This window comes from Agelaius tricolor, unplaced genomic scaffold (assembly GCF_023055355.1).
Source record: "Agelaius tricolor isolate 1412-34295 unplaced genomic scaffold, bAgeTri1.0.p SCAF_15, whole genome shotgun sequence".
Lineage (NCBI taxonomy): Eukaryota > Metazoa > Chordata > Aves > Passeriformes > Icteridae > Agelaius > Agelaius tricolor.
In genome coordinates, this window is record NW_027269275.1 from 6,243,345 (window position 1) to 6,267,725 (window position 24,381).

Genomic DNA, 24,381 nt, shown 5'->3' on the forward strand with positions numbered 1-24,381 from the left:
GCTCTATTTCTTCAGCCCCAGCTCAGTTCTAAATATGGTTGAAGGCCAGGTATGTCAGAACAGTAAATATTGTTTTCCTTCTAGCAGTGGAATTTTGCCAGATAACGAGAAGCAGAAGTCCAGTGAAAATTTTAATCTTTAATTGCTTTTAAATAGTTTTCTCAATGTGTGTATTCAATTAAATGAGCACTGCAAAAAGCCAGAATTGCAGTATGTTTCTTTAAAGTTGCAAATCCTCTTAGGTGTAGGTCCAGGTTATAAAATTGAACTGCCTTGCCTTGCATCTCTCTGTGGAAGCTAAAATATTTACTGATTTTTCTCTTTTCTGGTGCTCCAAAATTTCTTTCAGTATCTCAATTAGTGCAAACTTATCAGAAAGAAAAGTACGATTTTCTTCTGTTATGAAATTGCTTATTATAGTAGTAATAGAATGTTTCAAAGACATTTTGGGCTATTTCAACATACAGAAGAGAGGCTTTGAAGGGAATTTCAAATAAGAATGCCAAATTAAGTGATAACACTCATTACTGGACTGTTTCACATATCATTCAGACCTACTCCAGGGACAACACTTGAGTTATGTATAAAAATAATACTTGACCCTTGGTGACCTATTCCATTTCCAGTGTCTTGTATCCTGTGATTTAATGAATGAGCCTGTACATTTTCTTGGTAAACATAAAAAAATCCCAACAACCCAAAACACAATTGAGTGTGTTGTTACATCTTTGTAATTCCAAGAAAATCTGGAATGTATGAATGGTTTCTGGAAAGGTCTTTCACTTATATGTTACTGAATTAATAGCAGTGCTTTTTTTTTGTACCAATAGCTAATGAAACATATAAACACTTTTCTAGTGTACAATTGAATGGATTTTGTTGGCAATGACCCTTCTGTTTCAGCTTTCAAAACAGATATGAAATGTTTACAGTATGGTTATTGGTTCATTTGAACAAGTGTTTTGCTTTCCCTGAAGTTAATAGCTCTTAGGTCTAAATTTTGGGGTTTTTTTCTGAAATGGGTGTCTGGATTATCTTTCATTTTCCCATGCAGTTCCTGTTCACTGGGGTGGGGATACTTTCTCCATAAAGAAAACAGGATTCTGCAGAGGGAAGTTCGAGTAGGTTGGAGCATTCCCTCATTAGATTGAAAACCCACAGAGACAAATACTAAATGTGGGATTCCTTCCCATTTGTGCTTTTTTCAGTCAGGTTTTGGAAGAAGTTACTGCAGTGAATGTCCATGTACAGGAGATGAGTTTGTATTTCCTATGGTGTAAAGATGACAAAGTTTAGAATGCACTTCTGGGCATTGGTATTAGTAAAAATGGCAGACCAATACTTTCAGAAACAAAAATGAAGTTGTCTCGAAGTTGAGAATTATTTTTACTTGTGAATAAGTATGTGTACATTTTGTATTATTTTCTTAGAATGTAGCTGCACTGTCTACAGGTGCTACATTAAAAATGACTTTGGATCCAGAGTGTTGCAAGTGTAGAATATGGAATTAAAAGAAGCAGCAAGTCAGCTGCTTGTGTTGAGCAAATCTTAAGAAGTGAGGAGGAAAGAAGTGAGGAGACTCTTTTCCTAGTGTAACAGGAGTTGTATAGTGATTATTAGTCACATCAGAGCATCAGAGTGGTACTCCTTAATTACCTACAGCTACAACTGCTTAATACAATAAATCACAGTGGAAAGCTGGTAGGTGATAATGACAGGCACCTGCTGATGGAGCCTGCAGTAATAAGGGTGCAGCAAGTGCAGCTGCCTTTCTTCCAATGTCTGAGTGAATAAAGCAGGAGCAAGGGGAGGCAGAGGAAAGACCTTTGACAACAGACAGGTATCAAGGCTCAGGATGAATCTCCCTGGAAAATGCCAGAGATTGTCGGGTTGGTTTCTTTATGTTTGTTTTTGGCTGAGAGAAATAAAGGGAAGGAGGCCAATGAAGCAAAAATGTTAATATTTAAAATATGTATTTTAGTTTTGGCACAACTGCAATGGTTGAAAGTAATTTTGTAGCTACTGTGAGCAGGACTAAATGTAGGAGCATATAGTCAACAGTGTACTTCTGAAAATACATGTGTGCAAGCAGAGCCTGTGGGTGGTGAACCTAAATGGAAATGTTTGTGGGGCAAGGCAGGGTGGTACAATTCAAGTGGTGCAGTCAAAGAGCCTGGTTGAAAATCCTGGCAATCCATGAATGCAGCACTCTGTGACTACATTAACACTTCACAATAAAGGATGGCAAGTGGGCAGATTTGCATGCAAATTAAATTTTCAACAATATTTCTGCATGCAACTTCCATTACAGTTGGGCAACTTTACACAATTGAAACTGATGACTAAGAAAAAGCATTTACAATTTAGAAAATTACAACAGCAATGCCTGTAATCAGCCAGGTTAGCTGCTGAAGTGCCTCTAGGGGTTTGATTAGAAGGAGGAGAACCTTTAAGAGGCTGATGAGGCAGTATCAAGCACTGTGAATTGAAACAGAGTGAGAGAAGCTGGTATAGCCTGGATGTGGTGAAACAGATCTAGGATGAACCTGTGTAGTACAGACAACTTCTAATCAGTGAACAGGGTTTGTTCAATCAAACTGTAAGGAGCTGTAAATAGTGTGATACTTAGAACAGAGGCCACATTTAACAAAATTGTATATGCAGGACAATATCAACTGCCCAATGGAAATAAAGGGTGGCTGGTGCAAGGAAAGGGATTGAATTTGTGATTGTACCAGGTCCTGAGAAGTAAAGAGAGTCCACGACTCCCCCAGACCTTTCCAACATGTGTCCATGTATTTTTTACATTTGTACACTGTTTGTTCTGTATTTCCATCACACACATTTGGCTTTGTGTGAGATCTGTGTAAAGGGGAGATGAATAATGCTGAGTAAAAACTCAGAATATACTGCCCTCTCCTGACAGCTGGGTCAACCCCAGAGCCTGCAAGTAAAATACTTGGTGAATTTTTCTTACAAGAAAATTTGGTGCTTGATCCTTCAGCCTTTGGTTATATAACTTAAAAATGTTCTTCCACTGCAAAAGTGTGGTTTTTGTCTTCCATGGTGAGAAAATTAATGAGACTATTATATGCATTCTTAAATCATCAACTCTTCCAAAATGTATCTTTATAACATTTAAAATGTATTTCCCATATTGTCTGTTGTCAATTTACTTAGTTTCAGAATTGGCTCACTACCAGATTGTTGAAGATACGTAAAATAATGACTGAAACTGCTGCCAAAGTGATAATGAAATTAGTCCTGGTCTTGTCCATAAACAGGTTAATTTTAGGGAGGGATACAATGATCAGTGATAGCTGAAAGTACAGAGAAGTGCACAGGAAGTTTGTAAGCTGGGGATGGGATTGTGAATGTTGCATGGTAGAGGTTTGGTTGGAAGTGAGTTGGCAGCCAAATAGACCTCGTGGTTTATTGAAATATTAAGTCTTTCCACGTATTTTTAAGCCAGGTTGCATTTTGTGAAATCCAGTTACAGAAAGTAGTACTGGTTTTGTCTGATTTTATCTCCCAACCTGTTCTTGGGCCATAGCTGAAGAAGACTAAATATAAACCCTGCTATCTTTTCCATCCAGTCTGAGAAGTTAGGTGATGAGGAAATGAAAATGTTCTTGTCAATTATTTGGAAAACCTCAGTGAAGCTTTCTTTGCCTTCAGCAGGATATGTCTGATATCCCTTTGAGAGTCACTGGCCCTATTATTGGCCCTATTATTAATTTAGTCTTTTTCCCTCCTTTCTCTGCCCCCTGCCCTGTATGGGGCTGTCTCTTCCATTTCTGCAGATTAAGAAGTTGTCAAAGAGTAGAAATTTCCATTAGGAGGTGACTGCATTCTTTTTGTCTTGTATAGAAGACTACAGTGCACTGCCTAAAACACCAGTAAAGGAATAATTCTGCTTCATGCATTTCACGTGTGCCTTTGTTTCTTAAAACTGCACAAGTAGAGGGTGTAGTGTCTCCCAAGCCTTTCTTTGTTCAGGGCTCATGATCTGATTTCCAGCAGAAAGCCACAGAAAACAGAGGAGCTCCAGAAAACAGAGCAGGTCAGTGTATCAGAACACTGAGGATTACTGTGGCTGGGAGGGGATTATGAGGAAAACTGAGTTTTCCCAGGAAGGGCAGAGTATAATGGAAAGAGGTGCAGCATCTCTGGTATTTTCCAGCAGTTTGGACAAGACAATTGCTGGTGGAGCTCTCAGTGGACTGGATGAACTTGCACATGAGCTTCATCCAATGTACTTGCTGAATTCAGAGCTTCTCTAAGAGTTTTTTGCTTTGCCTCCTTTGCTGAATAGTAAACCATAAAATCCTGTCTTAGATTTTTTTTTTTTCATTTTTTGGTCACTTTTCTGTACTTTTTAAAATAAAAATTACCTACTCCACTATGCCTGATCCCATGCTGCTGCTGTTGGTACAATAGAAGCATGTGGATAAGTAATCTGAGCTAGGAGTGTGTGCTTTTCCCAGCTAAGGGCTGTCGAGAGCACCTGCTCCCTCTTTCAGCTGTACTTCAGGATTGATGTTTGAATTCTGTTCCTAAGGACTGAATGTGTGATATTTTCTACAACAAACTGCCAAGCCTGCTTTAGTAGGCACTTAGCCACACCATCCCTGTCCTTACCCCATGCTGTCAAATTAATATTGTGCCTACAGATGTATATATTTATAGTGCTGCTAGGTACAAATGAAAGTTGTGCTTCAGGTGTTTTCATAAATCTTATTAATCTAAATATATATATATATGCTAAGTTTTAAACTTATGTCCTGTGATACTGGTACTATTTTTGAAGTGATGATGTTTGCCCACAAAGGTGCTCTGTATGGACACTGAGGGAATGTGTGCTATAATTTTCATGCATTGCTTTTGGGCATATTTATGTTAAGGGTAAATAAATAATGCTCTCTTAATCTGGTACAGATTCTGCTCAATCTCATTCTGAGTTTTGCAGCTCAGAGGTCTGTGAGAGTGTCTCTTATTGGAGAAGATGTTGATTCAGAATATACAGCTGAGATAGGTGGGAGTGACTGGTGGGAGGTGGCACAAAACCCATTCAGTCCCAAATGAAAAGGTGTTTTTATTCAATTGGGCTCTGACATTGCAGAAATGTGCAGCAAGCTGCTGTCCATTGGGATGAAGATAATGTTGACAGTAAGGAAAAGGACTTCTAAAAAATTCTAAAAAATATTGCATGAATTAATGAAAAAAACATATTTCTCATTGTTAGATAATTCTGTTTTTTCAAGAGACCATAATTAATGGTTCTGGTAACCAATTAACCACTTCTAGCAAACAGTGAGATGCTGGACTGCTGATGGGTCAGCATTAATAGAGTTAATTGTGAACTGCATGTGATAATGTGATTTGCCATGGCACACTTTTCACATTGAATTATTTGTGCAAATTGCACTAAGAAAAATACTGTAATAATGCTTATGCAGATTCAGTGCAAGCAGCATATTGGTGCAAATACTGTTTAGGTGAAATTAAAAGTAAGATTTTTATTACTCATTCAGAGGAGAATTGATTGTCAGGTTTTATGAATCCTAAAGTGTAGCCAAGAGGAGAACAAAAAACATTTACTGAAAAGCTGGAACACTGATCAATGCAAGTGCCATATTTTAATCCACCACTAATAATTTTATTTAATTGTCTCAAGGCTTTTTTATATAAAGAGCCGGGCAACAGAAAGGTGTCTCTGTGCTTCTCACTTTTATTACACATGTAAACAAACCATCATGAAATGAATAATACTTTAAATTAAATGGATATGAAATAGCTTTAACTCCTGGTTAGTCCTTCTGAGCTCTTTCTAATAGATTAGCCAGTAATTGGCAGGGTAGCACCATGGGATATTTCAGCTGTGTAACCAATGTGTTGATACTATTAATGAAACCTCAGACTAAAGACTTAGTAAGCATGGACAATACAACAAGGACATAAAGGAGTTATTCCTGATTTTCACACAAAAATCATGAAGTGTCTGTCTCTGACTTGCTACTGTGATCAATTTGCACAGCAATAATTTAAAAAGTGTGGGTTTGCACCCTTTGTATGTAGAGAGGGGAATACTTTACAAAGCTTTGAGTGTCTTAGGTGCTCTACAGTCTTGTATTTTCCTTCTGCAGTGCACCCTTGTCCTCACTGGGCACAAAATTGAAGTGCTGAGAGCAGGTGAGATGGGGCTTCAAGACAAAAATAGAGGTTAAGCTGTAATTTGCCATCACAGAAGACAAAAATCTCTTGCCAAGGATGGATACAAGCTTCCTGAACTCAACAGCTCAGCTTAAAACCCACCTGAGGTCCTGTGTCAGTGCATGGTGTTAACTTCAATGGCCTTGGAGTAACCTTCCTTCTCTGGTCATGGTTCCAAATGTGTCCCCTTTGTTAGCTGAGATCATTTCCTCCTCCCTCACATGTAAGCAAGGTTTGCAGTAATAGATGGCTCCTGCTGAGAGTTTGCCAGGCAACACAACTCTCCAGGGAGGCTTAAAATGTCCTCCTCTTAAAAAATGTCCAATTTAACGGCTGTATTTAGGTGTTTGAGGCCATACAGTGTTTGCAACAACTGTGATGGCTCTATTATGATAATGGAAGAAAGCTGCATTATGAAATAAATACATTCTAGGTTTTCCTTGGCAACATAATGTAAGGATTGTTCTGCGTGTTGGTACTAAAGAATCAAAAACAGTTTAGTAAGTCGATGTGAACACTATTTCTTGTCGTGTGGTTAATGGATCTACTGTTGTATTTGTGCTCTTTCCAGCTCTGCTGCCTTACATCAATGAAAAATTATGTTTTTTCTTCAATGCCACAGCACTAGTCATCTTTATATTCAATGCATTCCCCTTCAAATCTTTCAGTGTGAGATGTCTGCCATTTTACTGGGTTAGAGTCATTTTCCTGGTCATTTTCTTGGCAGTAGAAAAGGATCATCTTTCTTGGTTATTGATGTTGCATTTAATAAGCTCAGTTGAGTATAGTCATGTTGAGGTCTAAACAAACGCACTGCTACTTTTTTCTCTTTTTCTTTTTTGTGTATAGAGCTGGCTGTAAACATGGCAGTCTGTAATTACCCTGGTTATGCTTCTGGTTAAAGCAACAATAATTTTTTTGCCCTTAAAGTATTTAAACCCTTTCTGAGCCTTCTTCCCTTTCCCCAAAAGCTGTTGTTTATGATTGACTGGGCAGATTTAGGAAATGGTGAAAATTTTTATGATTAGCAGCTACAGTACATGAATAGTAGGCATTCTTCAGATTTAAAGAGGTCAAATTGATTTTTGTGTGTGTGTGACAGAATTTGTTCCTGGGGTGAGACTTTGAAGTAAAATTTCAAAGCATTGACTAGGGGTGCAGCTCTGCAGCTTCTTACTGACTTTGTTCAGAGATCAGGAGCTAAGACTGCATGCTGCACTTTGAAAATTTACCCCTAAGTATTGAGTTCTACCTCAGAATAATTTTTTTCCAATAATTTAATAAACCCCTGAGAATGTGGTTTATAATGGAAATGCTGACATACTTAAACTTAATGCTAATCACTGGAAATTAGTAAGATCTTAAACAGAACTTGGGCAAAACCTGCAACTCATAAGTATCCTGTAGTTAATTAACAGGAAGTATTTCAGAAATGCATGATCCTCAGAAAACTGTGTTAGCAGTGGCCCTGTCAACAGTAACATCATATTTTGTTTTACTCCTCAGACTTGCCATTATCCTCCAGTTCATAGGAGGGTACTTCAGGTACCTGGCTATTTCCCAAACATGTATGTGCTTTGTGGGATTGAGCCTGTCAAACTTGGAAGATCATGGTGAGGAACATTCATACATAATAACAGCATGATGGATTCTTTTTTAAAAGTGTCAACAAGATTAGTGCTGTTACAGTCTTGTTTGTTTGAGTAGGACCTCAGGAAAGAACATCTTCCAGTCAGCAAACTGTACTGGCAATGTCCAGAACCAGTGATTTTGAGTTCCAGGCATGTTTGCTGTGTGACTTCCTCTTGCTTCTTCATATTTCTACCCCACATTTCTCCATGGTAAAATCACTGCCATGAACATCTAATAAATACATAGGGGTATTTATTTTTTATTATAATGGGGGGGGGGGGGGGGGAGGGAATGTAATAATCAGGAGATGGAAGATGAGTTTTGATTACATGGGGCAGAGGTTGGGAAAACAGACCTGAATTTCTGAGCCCTGCAAAAAAACCTGGATTTCTTGCATGTTATGGTTGCTTTGTGCTGTGTAGGTGGTGGCTGTGTTTTGCTGTACTGGTTTGGAAGGAGATTCACTGAGTGTAATTGTTGGCTGCAGGTCTGGTCACAGCTTTTTTGCTCTCTATCCCATCTCTCCTATTGTGCTCCTCATACAGCAGCCAGTGAATAGAAAACAGCAGTAATGTCAGTATCCAAAACTTTGTATTGTGGCTTGATAATCTCAAATCTTAGCAATCTAAATCAAAACATAGTATATGAAATAGCATCTCCTTAGCAGAGCATTTCAAGGAAGAATTTGAAGGACAATTATGTGCTTGACCTGTGGGTTTTTGCAGAGCTTATGAAGGCAGTGTGGGAGCAAGCATTTAGGTAAATTTGAAAAAGGAGTGTTTTCCTTGTGTTCTCCTTGTAAAAAAAGCTGTTCCCCAAATACTAATGTTTAATATTTTTCGTCACAATTGAGCTCATGGATGCCACAACCAATTTATACGATTTTCCGTAAGAAAAACAAACAAAAATTGTGCATCTGGACTGACAAGCTGTATGCCAAGATTCAGCCAGATGCAATTTGAAATGTCCAAGACATTAAACATGCCCTGAAATGGAGCTTTTAATGAAAGTGCCATCTCAGTCTCAGCTCTGGTGAATGCCAGTGTAATGCTGCAAGGAATTTATCATGCTAGATCTTAACTCTAAGTAGGCTACACTAATCTAGGAGTAAATATACTGGGAGTGTGCAGAAGTTAATGCTTGGGAGGTGATATTTCCATCACATATCCTCTCCTGCCTGCACACTTGTTTATAGTAATGTATTTCTGATAGCTACATAAATTTTACCAAACTTAAAGCAAAAAACCAAAAAAAGTAGAAAAAGGAGTTGTGTGCTTGGTATGCATTGTTTTGCTCCTTTCATTAATTCTTGCTGGCATTGTGGATGCTCAGATGAACAATAGAGTAGCCTGTAAAGATCAATACCAGATTGCTGATAGTGCCTATCTATTCAGAGTAGATTATTTGATAAATGGTTTGGTCCATATGTTTTGACATTTGTTAGCTGTATAGCCCAGACCAACTGGTAGAACTGTAGTTTCATCATAAAAAGGAGGAGCAACAAATACAATATTTCCCTTTTTTTTTTGCAAAACCGATAGACTGTAGTTTTAAAGCTGTAAGTAGAAGATTTCAAGAGAAAAAAATAAACAAGCTCAAGCTGTTAGGAATTCACCTGTATTTTTCTTAAGTTTTGTAATTAAGGTCTATGAATACAGTATATATTACTTGTGCTTTATGTCTTTGGGGTGGATGGGATTCAGAGCTCATAAAGCTGTAGTCTAGCTGTTTTATATCAGTGCTCTGTACAGTGGATCCAACAGGTTCCTAGGAGAGCAATCCCTTCTGTGCTCCCCCCAAACTTGCCCTCATTTAAAAATCTGGGGACTTTAATGAAGGATATGTAGAGACAAGAACATCAAGAGCAGGCTCAAAAGTCAATGAACCTTCAGGCAAACATCTAGAACTTCACAAGAGCTCAGATTTCAATTCCTAGTATTTAGGTCAAAATTCTGTGTTAGTTTTTGCAAAATCTTTTTTCTTTTCCCTTCAAATTCTGTATAACATTTGCTCAAGTGCTAAGTCCTGCACTTGGTATCCCCTTAAATGAAGCATATTTTCCATTTAAGTCGTTGTAGTCATCCAACTCTTCTCTTTTGTCCAGGCTCAGAGGAATAAGCAAGACTAAATGCAAAAATCATAAAGCACTGAATTAAAAGAGTTTTTTATAGTTACTGTCTTTATTTCAAGCTGTTTATGTGAGAAATTTATTAATAAATATGTAAGTAAAGCAATCATTTAAAAATTGTAGGTAAACTTTTATGTGAAAAACCCAGTCAAATTTAAGGACTAGAAAATGGTTTTTTTACAAATGATTTTCAGTCCTTGTATAGAGAGACGTTGTACAGGTGAAAGGTAGTACTGAAATAGTTATAGCAGGAAAAATACAGTGAAAAATTATACCTGGCATGCTTCAACTTTGAAAAATATTTTGGAGCCTTAGAACAGGGGGAAAAAAAATGTTTCTCTCCCTCTTCCCCCATTTTGTGACTCTATTGAATTCATGCCATGAGGACAAGGGTGGTGCTGGCCCAAATGCCCCTGGTCTGTGGAGGTTCCTTGAGGGTGTAGTGCAGGCATGTGGTGAAGGGCATCTAAACCTTGGTCCTCTCCCCCTGCCACGTGTGACAGGTCCTCCTGTGCCAGGCGTTCCTGGGGCTGCTGTGAGTGCTGCTGTCCCTGCTGGGACTGGGGAGAGTCCCCCTGTCCACACCAGGACTGGTCCCTGCAGGGGAAAGGAGGGGAAATCCACCCTGGGGATACTCTGGAGTGGGACCTGGGTCTGCATCTCTGGGAGAGTCAAATGAGCTGGTTTAAACCAAAATAAACTTCAAGGAAGAGAGGGAGTGGGGTTTGAATTTCTGGGATGTTGGCCTGAGATCAATAAAGGAAGAGTTAGGGGCTGACATTTTTCCTGCATAAAATGCAGAAGAACACAAAGGGACAGACAGTCTAAGCTGGAGGAGGTATTTCTGGGTGATCCAGGGATGGATTTAACATATTTAAATACTATCCTGTGAATATTACTGTCTTCCCACTTATTTTGGACAACCAGGGGTAGCTTTCTATAGAATGGTAGCAAGTGGGTGTCTCAGTAGGGGCTGGACTGCTCACTAGAAGGTGCACATGTATTATTTGCTGTTTAAAGAATAGTGACATGGTTTTTTGCAATCTGCTATCAGAGGATAATATTTGTGCTGGTTTTTTTAAGAGTTGCAGGAAGAAAATGTTAAATGTCAGTTTCTCCTGTAAGTAATTGGCAGTAAGTAGATGTAAAATTCCTGAACCACTGCTCTCAGAATAATCTTAAAATAGCCACTTTCTTGTTTTCCTGGTCTATATATGAAACAGGTGTATTAACATATTAATGATCAGATGTTATATTTAGCTCTGCATTTTAAGAATCTTTAGCAATGTGGAAAAGGATGATTTGACAGGCTTAATTCAACACTGGGCAACAAATAAAGCTTATAATGAAATTAACATAAATCATTAGCATTAATCATTCAGCATTATTGATAGCCATATAAAGAAATGTATCACAGCCCTGGAAGTAAAGAAGAGAAGAGCAATGTTTCTTGCCAGCTGTCCTGATGAGCTATGAGCCCATATGGTAGTGGTACTGGCTTTCCTTTCTAATTTTCCTCCTCTGCTTGAGCTGTCAGGAGCCCCTTTCTCCCCTTTTCTTTTTCCACAGACTGCAGAGATAGCTTCTATCTAATTTTTTTGAAAATGCCAGCTTTTTAGAACAGGTCAGACTCCATCAACATCTGACTGTCACTGGCCATGTGACCAACATGAGAAAACTAGCTGGGTGACAATTAACATGCAGTCTACATTCATCGTTTTCAATTTGGTAACCTTCACTTCTGCTTATACTTTCATCAGCTCCAAGACCTAGGAAGAGTTTTCCTCATTGGGAAACAAAATATTCTTCAAGTAGCATTTTGAAACCCTTTATTGGGAAATGTGTGCATTTAAAATTTGATATGGAAAAAATGAATAAATGCAGTTGTTCAGTCACTCTTTCCTGGATAGCTTTTTCCTGCTTGTGTGCTGCCTTCCCTCCACACCCACCAGTCCTGTGGGTGTCCCCCTGCCCTTGTCCCCCAGAAAAGGTGAAAGAATTGAGGTTAAAATAATAAACACTGCTACTACTGCTTGTGCTTTGAAGCATTTAAGAATCTGTAGTTACTCAGTCATCCTCATTTACCTGAAGCTCAGTGAAATATTAGCTGAATGTGGCTTCTGGGATTAAGGAGCAGGACTGACAACATATCCCTAGAGCTTTAATCTCATAGGCACTGCATACTTTTTTTCATAGTTTTGGCATTTTTTCAAGTGTTAGACAAATCTTCATGATCAGCAGGGCTCAGGCTCAGTGCTGTGAGAACATGAGCAAAGTAGGTGCACTGGGGAGGTATCACAGAGGTACAATCTTTGCATGGCAGTGATGAAAATTTCCGCCTTTTCTATTGTTTCATATTTTTACCTGGTCCCTTTCATTTCTTTGTGTTGTGTGAGCAATTGAAATAATTCTGGTTTTCATTACCATCTCCATTTTCCTAGTTAGAAGGATGAATAAAATGGCTTCAAATTAGAGAACCATGCATATGCAAGCCATGTTTACATTTCTCTGTATTTTTTTTTATGGTTGGTTCTATTTACCTTTGAAACATCCAAGCACATGGGTAATAAGCCATTTTGTTCTTAATTCAAGATCACAAAATATATAACGGATGTGGTTAAGCACTGTCAGAGCACTGCAAGATAGTACAGTACTGTCAGCTCTCCTTAAAATGCCTTTCTTTTTAAGTGTCTTGGTAAAAGGATCTAGTGTACCTAAATGTGTACTAAATTTAACTTACTGGACTTTCTGTTGAATAATTAAATATCATTTTTCAAAGAAGAAGTTTCTGCCTTCTATTGCCATAAAATAGTCTTCATTTTCAAGTTTGTTACCTGCAGAAGAGCATAAAGAACACAGGTGTTGAGGGAAACACGTATGAACGCAGAGCAGAACCCCATACTTGGTCACTCTTGGGCAATCATGTGTTCACCTCTTAAATTTGCATGGGGCCCTTATCTCCAGTGTAGAAATACATACCATTCCCTTATGCTCAAAGTCAGTGTTGCAAGGGAGCATAACAGCCAGGACTGGTATCCTATAGCACAGTGAATAGATCCTTTAATTTCATGGTTTAAAAAATACTTGAGTTGACCTCAGTATAATTCCTATATTTTAGTCATTTAGGTGTCATGGCTCAGTAATCATTCATTAACTATAGTGCTTTTCAAATGAAGAACTGAGATGAAAATTTTTCTTAATGATGACAAGTGATGTAATTTAGTTTTATTCTTATATTATAGTGGTGCCCGCTAGCGCCGCTGTAGTTAAGGGTCTGTCAGTGGCTCCATTATAAACCCCTATTTTCAGAGGGTTTATAATTCAAAAATTGATTTTAGACTTAAAACTGCCACCCAAGGTCTAAGTCCTGGAGCTTGTTTTTATATACAAATTGGTATTTTGGGGAGAAGAGGAGGAAAGGTTAATGGTTACTCAACTATATGAGTAAGATTGAGGGTTTTCTCTTTTAGATTTGTATTTGTGCTTCTATCATACTAAAAAACATTTCATCCATCTCAGCACCAAGAAAAAAGGCCACTATCAAGTACTTTATGACCAAAGAAGGGCTGCAGATCTTATTAAGCACAGTGTAAGAATTGAATTGGGCTGAGGCTTGTAAAAGCAGGTCCATGGCTTTGAAAATCCCATGACATTTGATCAGAGGTCGAAATTTCTTTGAGAGTAGTTATTTAGGAGATTGGGGTAGCCATGAATCAAAGCTCCCCCTTGTCCACAGATGTGCTGCTTTGCCTTGCTGCCATCAAGAAGCTGCAACAAAACTGGTACTAATATTATAAAGGCAATTTTCAAAGGAGTCTAAGGTACTTACCAGGCCCTAAATAGCATCTCTGGAATTGAGAATAGAAAAGTAAATATAGCAGTGGCTTGCTAAAAGCTCATGGGAGGGAAGGGAAATGAATTGGCTCCTAGCTGGAACAAAATGAGGAGTGTCCTGGTGGAAATGGGAGCTCCAGCAAGGAAAGCTCTGTGACTTGGCACGTGGGGTTGGCTGCTGAGAGCAGGGAAGGATGGGTCTGGAATGGCTCAGGACTCCTTGGAAAAGGGGGAATCTACACATTGAGAGGATTGCAGGCCAAGTGCCCCTTAGCTCCTCTGGAACCACACTTTGAGCTGAGAAGAAACAGAGTTGATTGGCTTTAAAGCTGTCTGCTGGAAATGGCAGTGATGCCTCATTGGAATTACCTTATTAAAGCTACTAATAAATTTAAAATAATGCCAAAGAAGTGGTGGAGTTATCATGCATTTCCTTTGGCTTACCTGATAGTCAAATATCATTCTGAGTCTTTAAATATTACCTCATAAACATGAGAATTTAACAGGTGGAAGCAGAGCTTGGAAATATGAAGGTCTTGTATTTTCATGCAAGATTTGCATTGGATTCTGGAGTGTAGTGGAATTTATGGTGTAGGCTCACTACAGTTGCATGTGTTTTTTCTTACCATGTAAGAAACAAGAGAACCAAGTTAAAAAAACCAGTTGATTTCAGTTCTTCTCCAATAGAACTACTTATCCTGTATATATTGGAATTATTTATGATCAATGGTCCTTGATTTTGTTTCTGGTCCACGTTAGCTGTCAGAGATGTTGCTCTCAATTATAGATGGAAATATGAGAATTGGCAGTGGTTAGATATGCATTTCTCTCCAAAGAGAAAAAGCAGCATGAGAGATTTTGAAGACGTAAAGTTTCAGACCAGTTTTGTGTTTTAGAGAGACAATGTAGTGGGTTGTCTAAAACAATGTCCTTCAAGCAGACTCATCTATTTCAATACCCACAATTATCCTTGGGGACAGTTGATCATTTTAATCTTTAGTAGCAATATTTTTTACTCTTTTCTCATAATCATAAAAGGAGAAATCTTAAAGGTAGTTACATAAATTTTAAAAATAGGTTTTTTTTTGATAGTGAAAACTAAAAAACCCTCCCACTAGATCCAAAGGTATAAATACACAAGAAAAACTATTTAAATCTCATTCTCATCTCTGACTTTAGAGAAATTCTTAGTTTCTCCTGGCAGCTTCTGGCATCTCATCACCCATTTCAATGTACTGTGCTGCAGAGAGGATGCATTTCTGTGCAGGTGTGTAGAAACTGGACATTTCAGGAGATCTGCTTGGTGCTGTATCATGTATAAATGCAGACCTGTGTATGAGCCTTGCATTAGGGAAAGGAGAAGAATAAAGCATTCTCCTGTTCCTGATCCATGGCCAACTCTGCCTCCTTGGCTGCTCATGCTGGGCTGCCTCAGATTTGAGGGATGCACAAGAGGGGTAATAAGTGAGAGAACAGTTCAGGACTGGTGGTTACAAGCAGGTGTAGTTGTGTAATAATAGATACTAATGTAAATTTAGGTTTACCTTTATTTTCTTTAAATTTCAGCTATTTATAAACCATGAAATTTAATGGAACACTTTCTGCTGGTTTTTGTTACGGCTTTGTGAGCAGGTGTGTGCTGAAGCAGTGTATTATACATTTGCACTGTGAGTTTTACTGTGCATTTAAAAATATATATATTTAAAATTACAGTATTTCTTGCACTGAAAAATTCCATTGGAAGTGTTTTGTGTTTCCCAGAATGGGATTAACACTCCAAGGAAGGTAATCTCATGTCAGACCTAGTACAAATAAATTTAAGCTGCAGAATGGCATCTCCTCCTCTCAGATGGAATTATGAAGGTTAAAATGAAACGCAGCTCTTAATTCACCACGGAGTGCCAACTTGTATTACTAGCATGGACTTTTGATGGAGAAATAAATTATAAACTTCCAATTATTGACAAGAAAATATTTTATCATAAAAAACTTGATAATGAAGAACATTATTTTACTTTTACTATTTGTCACTGTGTTTTCAGGTAGCCCCATTATTTTATAAAAAGATATTTAGTGACACATCAATTCCAAAGGCTGAAATCCTTTTATCTTACCTTTCTTTTAGGGTAGTCGTGGTCAAATCTGAAAAACTTATGTATTTATGGAAATAGTACAACAACAGTAATTTTTGGATAAATTTTGCTGACTTTTGGATAAGTTCTGCATTATGGAATCAAACTAGTTTTGCCAAAGAGTTTAGTATTAGTTTGTAATTAACTAGACACCCAAAAAAAACTACCTGATGATTGTTTTTATCACAAAAGTAAGGGAAAAATGTAATTTTTCTTTTCTGGGAAAAGAGATAAGGAGATGTTTCATTTATTTATTATTTTTAATCCAGCCCTAGTGTGCAGGCAATACAAGTGGCTAAGAGATGGATGTGTGTAGATATTTGTCACCTTGAGTCCTCTGTGAGTGTGAGCCAAGATCTGCCCACTGATCTCTTGAGCAGGTATTTGTTTCTTTGGACATGTGTGTGGGTCTCTGAACACCTGCTGGGTTAGAAGGGGGTCAGTGCTGATGGCAGCAAAGCTTCTGACTGCTGCTCACTGTCTGAGCTCTCCCTTCATTGTTATACTTAGGGATTTCACAAAGATTCTATTTGTTGATGAAACACCTGGTAGGTTGTGGAAATACCCCCAAACAGGGATAATACTGTGACACTGAGGCACATATCAGTTTGTGAGAATGATACTTTTAAATATTTGGCATATTTGAATGAATCTTTGTCACTGATTTATGTCTTGCTACCTGGTTAAAACTAGAGTGGAAGATCAGGACAGGATGTTACCATAGAAGTTGCACATTTTCTTAGGTTTTGGTTTCCTTTAAGGACGTGTGTATTTCCTTAGGACCTGTTTTTTGTTGTAGGCAATGTAATTAATTACATCACATAATCAGATACATTTTCCATTTAGAGACTGTGGAGAAGGCTGTGTTGAGGAAACAAGGAGTCTTAATTTGTGTGCTCTTATTGCCAGCCATTTGCATATGTGCCAGCAGCATGGACTGTGCTGGCTGGGCAGGTGACCTGCAGTACTGGGGCTGGTTATAGATGATGCTTCCTTCTCTTCTGCTTTATTTAGGTTTGATCAATTCTCTTCTGTGCTCCTTTACTGAAAAAGGGTATTGATGTCATCATGATCTGACTTCAGTGCCCACCAAACCTATTTGCTGAGGACAGGAACCTGCCAAGGAGCACGTTTCACTGGTTTTCTGCCAGCAGCATCAGTGGCTTCCCAGTCCTCATCCACTTTTCAGTGCTGCTCCTGTGTGGTGTTGGTGTGATTTGAGAACAGTCCATCTGAGACAGCATCACTGCTTTGGAATTAGCAAAAACACTGTTTAAAAATGCTGCCATCCACCTGTTTGATTTAGTGAGGTATTGACATAACACTTTCCATATTAAGATATTAATTTGCTTCTTCCTGGAACTAAAAAAAAAATCTTGTTGATGAAACAAAAGCATCTTAGGGTGTAGTATGAAGTCACTGTTTTCCTTGGGCATTTAGGAAGTTCAGAGTAGCACTAGTGATTGGAGGAAGGTGCTATCCTCAGTTGATAGGTTTTCCAGTTTGGAATACATGAAATTCATGTTGACAAAACGTGCTTTGAAAAACTTCTTAAGGTTCTTTGGGTTACAGACCAGTTCTGCTTTTGTCTTGCTAATCTAAAAGCAGCATAAAGGATAGGCAAGGCACACCTGCTGTGTGGTGTTTTAGCAGACCCAAAATGTGCCATTACAGTCATGGGAGCATGTATACCCATTAAAGATTCTGGGAATAAATCATGGAGTTGTGAGTCCTGGAAATTGAGTGCTTAGACTTATCTTAAATACAAAAGTTTTATCACTACATGTGTAGTCTGGTGGGAATAAACAACAGCAGCTACTCAGTGAATGCATTTGTGCTCTGGACCTTTCCTAATTATCAAACTGAATCAGCAATTTAAGATTCAGCAATAAAGATGTCCAAATATTCAGATATCTGCTACCTGCTTCTACACACGGGTAACACCAAAAAACATGTGCTTTTCAGTGGCAAAATCACTGGAGAAGAAAAACCTTTTTTTATTTTTCTTAAGGTTTAAAACCTCCAGGGCAGTTAGAAAACCATGTTTTTCATTGAACTGTGTCTCTTTGAAATTCACAAGGCTGACATGTCATTGGCATGACGTGTCTCAGTCCGTTACACAGAAATGCCACATTACACCGTGTGACGTGACAGCCTGACAAAAAGGGACACGACGCACCAGCCCAATGGGATGTCAAGCCTGAGAAATTTAAGCCATGCTGTTGCTTAAAAAAACCACAGGGCATCGAGGGGGGCACACTCCATGCTGATATGCAGTACTCTGCTGGATTTTACACTTTCTAAAAGGTTTTCTTGGTTCGGTCAGGCTTCCCTTGTGTTGGATAATAAACCATGCAAATTTAACTTTCTGCTTTTGTATATTTTATCCTGGGGCACCACACAGTCTTGGGTTCCTTCAGAATCCCTGGAAATCCTTTGCAGAAATTCTGTAGGCTTGGAGTGTTGTGACACGGGGGTTTGAGTTCCAGAAGCGCTTTGCTCTGCATTTGGGATTGCTGCATGCATAAACAAAGATTGTTCAAAGATCACAGTGATAACATGACACGCTGTAAGTCACAGTTCAAAATCTGTGAAGGGTTTTAAAATTATTTTACTCATGTTAGCCTTCAGAAAAAAGTCTACTTAGAAGGAAGTGTATCCAGGGTAGGGCACATGGAAGGCTGGGAGAACTTAAATGAATTAAAAGATCATTAATAGACAATTGTTTTTTCCTGGAAAATGCTTTCCCTTGATACTTGTTTTCTTTAAGTAGCAGCAAAAGTATTCCAACAATCTCTAAAGAGTTTATGAACAATATACTTAATTACTATGAGTAATTTCAGAGCTAATTAATGTGATAAATCTCTATAGTGAAATATTCTTAGCTACTGATCAATGTGAAATAGATTGAAGTCAGTGCAGATGTATCTTCCAGTTTATTTTACATTTGGTGTGGAGTGGTGAAAATGAGCATTCAGGCATATGTACACATCTTAGTTTAGAATTTGAATATTTGGGGTTGCATCATGTATATATAATTTTAATGCAGTTATTTACGTGCAGACTTTGGCATGCCAATTTTTCTAATAGGTTGCAATAATGGGTTGACATCAAATAGACAAATTAAATTTAATATTCTTAAAAACCTGACATGATTGTTCATCTATTAAAAATAAGAATTAACTTATGGGCAAGGAGTACAAGAAATAAATTGCTGCATACATTTTTGTTAATTTCTTTGTATTTTACGCATTGTAAAAATTTTATGTGAGGTAATCCACAGTTAAATTTGTTTCTTCTCAGTTTCCAAACTTATGGAATAAACTCTGACTACAGAAGCATAAATCAGCTAAAGTACACTTTTGTAATGTTAGTGGGATGTGCCCTTAAATGTGAGTGCTTCTGTAATTCCTGGTGGTGAACGATGTCTTCTCATCAATATGCTTGAAACTGATAAAAGAAGTTGGTCTGTAAGTGTAAATTTTGCTTTGCAGAAATATTTTCCATCTTTTTGCAAATAGACTTTCCTGAAATATGATTGGTTTCTGTTTGTGTGAACCTTTTCCATTGACTTAGGTGTGCTTTGGATTGTGACCAAGAATATATTGTGTTTTCAATGAGATGTCTGGTTCTAGTTTAAGCCAGCAGTACTGTGAAGAATATTTTTTCTTCCTAAAATGTTCATACCCAGCTCCTAAGAGTGGGTACAGTGTGTGAAAATTGTCCATGGTAGGTTCCACATCTTTATTCCCCAGTGTGAGGGCAGACAAAGCATCTGAGGTTGTGTCCTGTGGGTGTCTGGTTGGGTCTGGTACTGAGGTCTCCAACTCCCACCTCTGGGCTCCTACCAATGGCCACAGTGAGAATAATGCAGTATAAGATTAAAGAGAGGGGCTTGAGCATCAAACACTTCCCCTTTCCCCCCAGGGAATGGGGGAGAAACTCAAGGAGGAAAGAGAGGCCAGGAGTGGGACCAAGAGCTTGCCAAGCAGAGCAATGGATGTTTGGTACCTGCTCTGCCTTCTTAGCACTGCATTAAAAGTTGCAGACAGGAGTTACCTGTTTGGTCAAGCTGAGAGCCAGGATTTTGGTGAGGGAGCAATCTTTGCCCAAATGCACACGTGAATAGATTTTGACGTGTGGAACTGTAATGCAGAAACCAGTGTGTGATTTCTGCACAGAGAGCTGTAGAAATGTGGTTGTACAAGTGTGAGTCTGGCCAACCAGCACAAAGTTGTTTAGATTGTCTCTTTGCTAGAAATGTATCTGGGTTCTGTGGCTCAATTTGATACCACAAAGTGAGGTGAGGAGCTCAGACTTTCTGCAATTATTTCTGCTTCATGTGGCTATTAAGACTGTGCAGCTGCTACTGTGTTAACTCTGGGCAGAAGGCTTCAAAACTAAGTTAAAAGCTACTAAAATTATCATTTTCAAGACTTTATGCATGCTGGCTCATGTGGTAGTGCACCTATGTTACATCTTCATTGAGAAATGAGAGAACTACACAGGTATCTATATTTTTCAAATGGAGGTGATGACTCTGATGTCATAGTGTTTTTGAAGCTGGACTTTCAAACATGTGACTTTTTAGTCAGATCCAGTTCTGCCATTCTCAACTCCTCAGTGTAGCTCAGCCTCTGAGCATAATGAACCTATTAGTATTTTATGAATTGAACTCTTTTTCTCTTGGGGGAGGGAGGGCCTCCTGAGTAAGTTAAGCAAAGCAGAATTCATATGAATCATATGGCTGAATTACAGAACATCTACTCATGCCCTTGAACTTTATGATCTGCTGCAAAAGGCATGAACATTGTAAAGGTATGGAAAAGGCAGGATCTGGGATCAGCACTCAATATGTCAAACATTAGTTAAAGCTGAAGAAATGCAAGTTTGTTGTGGAAACAAAGAGAAACACACAACAAAGTCTGCTGGAACTGAAGTTGCTGAGATAATCAGGAACCCTGCTTTGAGAATCTTAGAATCACCTTCCAAAATACATTGGCTAAAAGTTCTCTGGCATTCTTTCTTTATTTTAAATTCTATCTGTTTGGAAAATCCAGACTCAATTTAACTTTAAATTTCATGTTGACAAATATTCCTGAAGCACAAGAAGGATCTGAAACTATGAAGCCCAATGATACTACTTTGGATTTTAATGAATAAGACTTCTTTTATGACTGAAGATATGGTTTGATACTGCTTGTTCTGTTTTGGTTTTTCTTTGAAAGGTGAGGGTATTAGTTATTAGTTGTTTCCCCCCTATGCCCCCATTTTGTTTGTTTGTTTTTATGTTTTGTGGTGGTTTGTTTTTTTTTAGTTGGTTTCTGGTTTTGGTTTTTTGTTGTGTGTGGGGTTTTTTTTGTTTGTTTTTTTTTTTTTATTATTTTTGTTTTGTTTTGTTCTGGTTTTTTGGTTGGGTGTTTTTGGTTTTTTATTTTTTAACTTCTGTTCTTGTTACTGCCAAATAAAATCCACTACAGCTGCTTTGGCAGAGGCTGTGTTATTTAGAGGACTTCGATTTTAGCCGCATCCTTTTTGTTATCATATTTTGAGGCATAAGATATACTTGGGGCTTTTTTGTCAGTGACTTTGGGAATTTTAACATTTTAAACAATATGTGTTCTTGATTTTTTATTTTTATTTTTTTTTTATTCTGAGCCTTTAGCCTCCTTAGCTTTTATTTACACAACATTATGCATGAAAATTGCAGATTCAAATGAAGGTGCTCTTTTTGCTGGACAAAGAAGCTTCAAATTTGCACCCTCATTCATATAGCACAGTGTGGCACATGAAATGAGTGGCTGCAAATTCTGCTTGAGTAGAAAAAAAAAGCCCAGGAACTTTAAAAGTGCACGTATGTTTTCCTAAATCCGCACAACACGACACGCTGTGAAGACAGCATTCAGCTGCATTTGCTCTGAGAGCACACTGATAGACAGATGGGCTTTGAGAACAGAAGTGACAAATGTCATAAATTCCTCTTAAAGAAAAGTGCTATCATTTCTGCTACTTGCTTACATATGTTTTCAAGCATGACTGTCTTAAGTGTTGCTAAGTTATGTTGCACTGATAATTCAGCTGCACCTTGGGGCTTTTAAGCAAGGGTTAAATTCTACAAGAATTCTGTTACTCTTGAGTTTTTCCACTGATTTGCACTCAGTGGATGCAGACAAAGCAAGATTGCTCAAGTGGCCCTACAGTGGACAGATAATTACACTCTGGAAGAATACAGGTTGCCATGGTTTGTTTGGTCTGTTTGGCTTTTTTTAGCTTTCATTTGGAGCAGATTGCTGTGAGTGTTGTCTATTTTGAAAAGGTTTTTTCCGAGCACAAGTATAAACAGGCCCTGTTCTCACTTGCTATGAACTTCTCCTAGCTCAGGAAGTTAATCACTTCTCTTCTGACTGTTCCCAGAGAGCATCCTAAAATATGCTACAAGAATCTTGCCTACTCAATTGTACTTGCTCTGGGTTTCCTTTGTTAGGATGCCCTCCTTTATTAGAGGAGACCTTGTTCAAAAGAAAAAAACACCAGGAAACACTTTCCTTGTGTTATCTTCTCCCATTTCATAACCTCAAATGTTAACAACTGAATTTCTCTTGAACTCCTAAACCCACCTGACCAAGTGCTGCCTCCTGCAGTGTGGGAGGGGAGCAAACAATGGAGCTGTCCTAAGATGAATTTTCCTTCAGGAAAGATCAGGTGGAAAGTTACTCAGGCTGGCTGAACTTGCCCAAGGCTTCTGCTGGCTGCCACTCCTGAATGAAGGCTTGGGATTATGCAGCTGCATGTGTGTGTGCTCACTCTGGTTGTGTTTAAAGTAGGGTTCCCATCTGGAGCTGTCTGGGTATTTGTTCACCCCTAAGCCTGATGATTTGTGGCAATGTGATGGATCTTCCTATTCAGACTGAGGAGTGTGTTAAGTTTTCAAAATGAAAATTATTTTCTTCATCTGACTAGGAAGATTCACTGTGCTTCTAGAATTGGTTTGATGGGAATGTAGATTAGCCCACCTAAACCAAGTAACACCCAGGGAATGTTATGAATCCAGGCAACTGAGCTGCCACAGGTGAAAATGGGAATTATTTCACTTTCCTTTACCTGCAGCACACACAGGTTAAACAGCCAGGTTAGATGCTTCCTGTGATCATTCCCCCTTTGTTTCCTCAGTGAACAGTGCCTAAAGAGACTGTTCTCCCTTGAATGTGTGCAACTTCCAAAGGAGATAAAACGGAATACTTGGATTTGACTAGGCTCTCATTTATGATTGAATTCTAATGTTAGACATGAGGAAGAAATGCTATGTAGCCTGTGCTCCTTAAAAGTAATTTTCAAATGTAAAATGCACAATTATGACAGCGGTCTGTCACAGAGTAGAGATTTGGAAAAAGAAAGAGCATTTGTTAATAGGCTTTGGAATTATTTTTTAAGGTAATTTTGAAACTGAAGTGTGGTCAGATAATTACTACTAACCTTTGAAACATTTCCAAGCAAAATGTTATATTATGTAGGGCAGGAATAGTTTTAAGAAGGAATCCAGGGGCTTTCCATAGCTATTTACTGATGACAAAAGATAACTGAGAGATGGTAAACTGTAAATGTGTAGAAAATGTGTTCAAATACAATCCTCATGGACATCTTATTTCTCTTAAATTTGGTCTTATAGTATCATAGACAATATATGATATCCTGTGGGATAATTAACAGCGCTGATGTGCAGGGAATAACCAAATTACCCAGTCCAGCATGGCTGTGATGTAGGCTGTGCAAGATGTTTATAGTCCTTGAAAGGGAAATGTGTTAAATGCAGGCTGTTTCTTGTTTTAGGCATGGTGTTCACTGGGTTTTTTCTCAGTAAAAGGCAGTATTGGGCAGGAGGTAACTGCAGTGCACCTGGCCTTGGTGTAAGTTAATTGTAGCTTCTGCTAAGGTGCTATCTGCATGGGTAGCTTGCTCTTTTTTTTTTTGGTTGGGTTTTTTTTTGTTGTTGTGCAAGTGTGGAAGGCAAAAAGCTCAGGCGATGACATTACTGTCACCTGCTTAAAACAGTATGAAGTTCTTCAAGAATCGGCATAATCTCCAGGGCTCACTGTTTTCCATGAAAGCATTTATTTCAGTCAAAATACTTCACGTTCTTCTCTACACAGACATTTCAAGAGAAGTTAAAAACATGCCATTTGAAAGGGAAGCCTTACCTTTCTTTGCAGATATACCTGCTTTTCGGTAGATAGTGCCATTGTGGAATGAAATCACAGACCTTATTAGGCAAAGAGGATTCACATGGAGGGTAAACAGACTGAGATGCTTCTAATAAAAGTTGTAATTGAAACAGTTTTAGATTGGTGAACAAGACTTTCTGTTCACCTTCTTGATTTTTATTTCACTGTTTTATCTAGCATCATCCTCAGTAACCTACCCTTTAATTCTGTTTAAATTAAAACC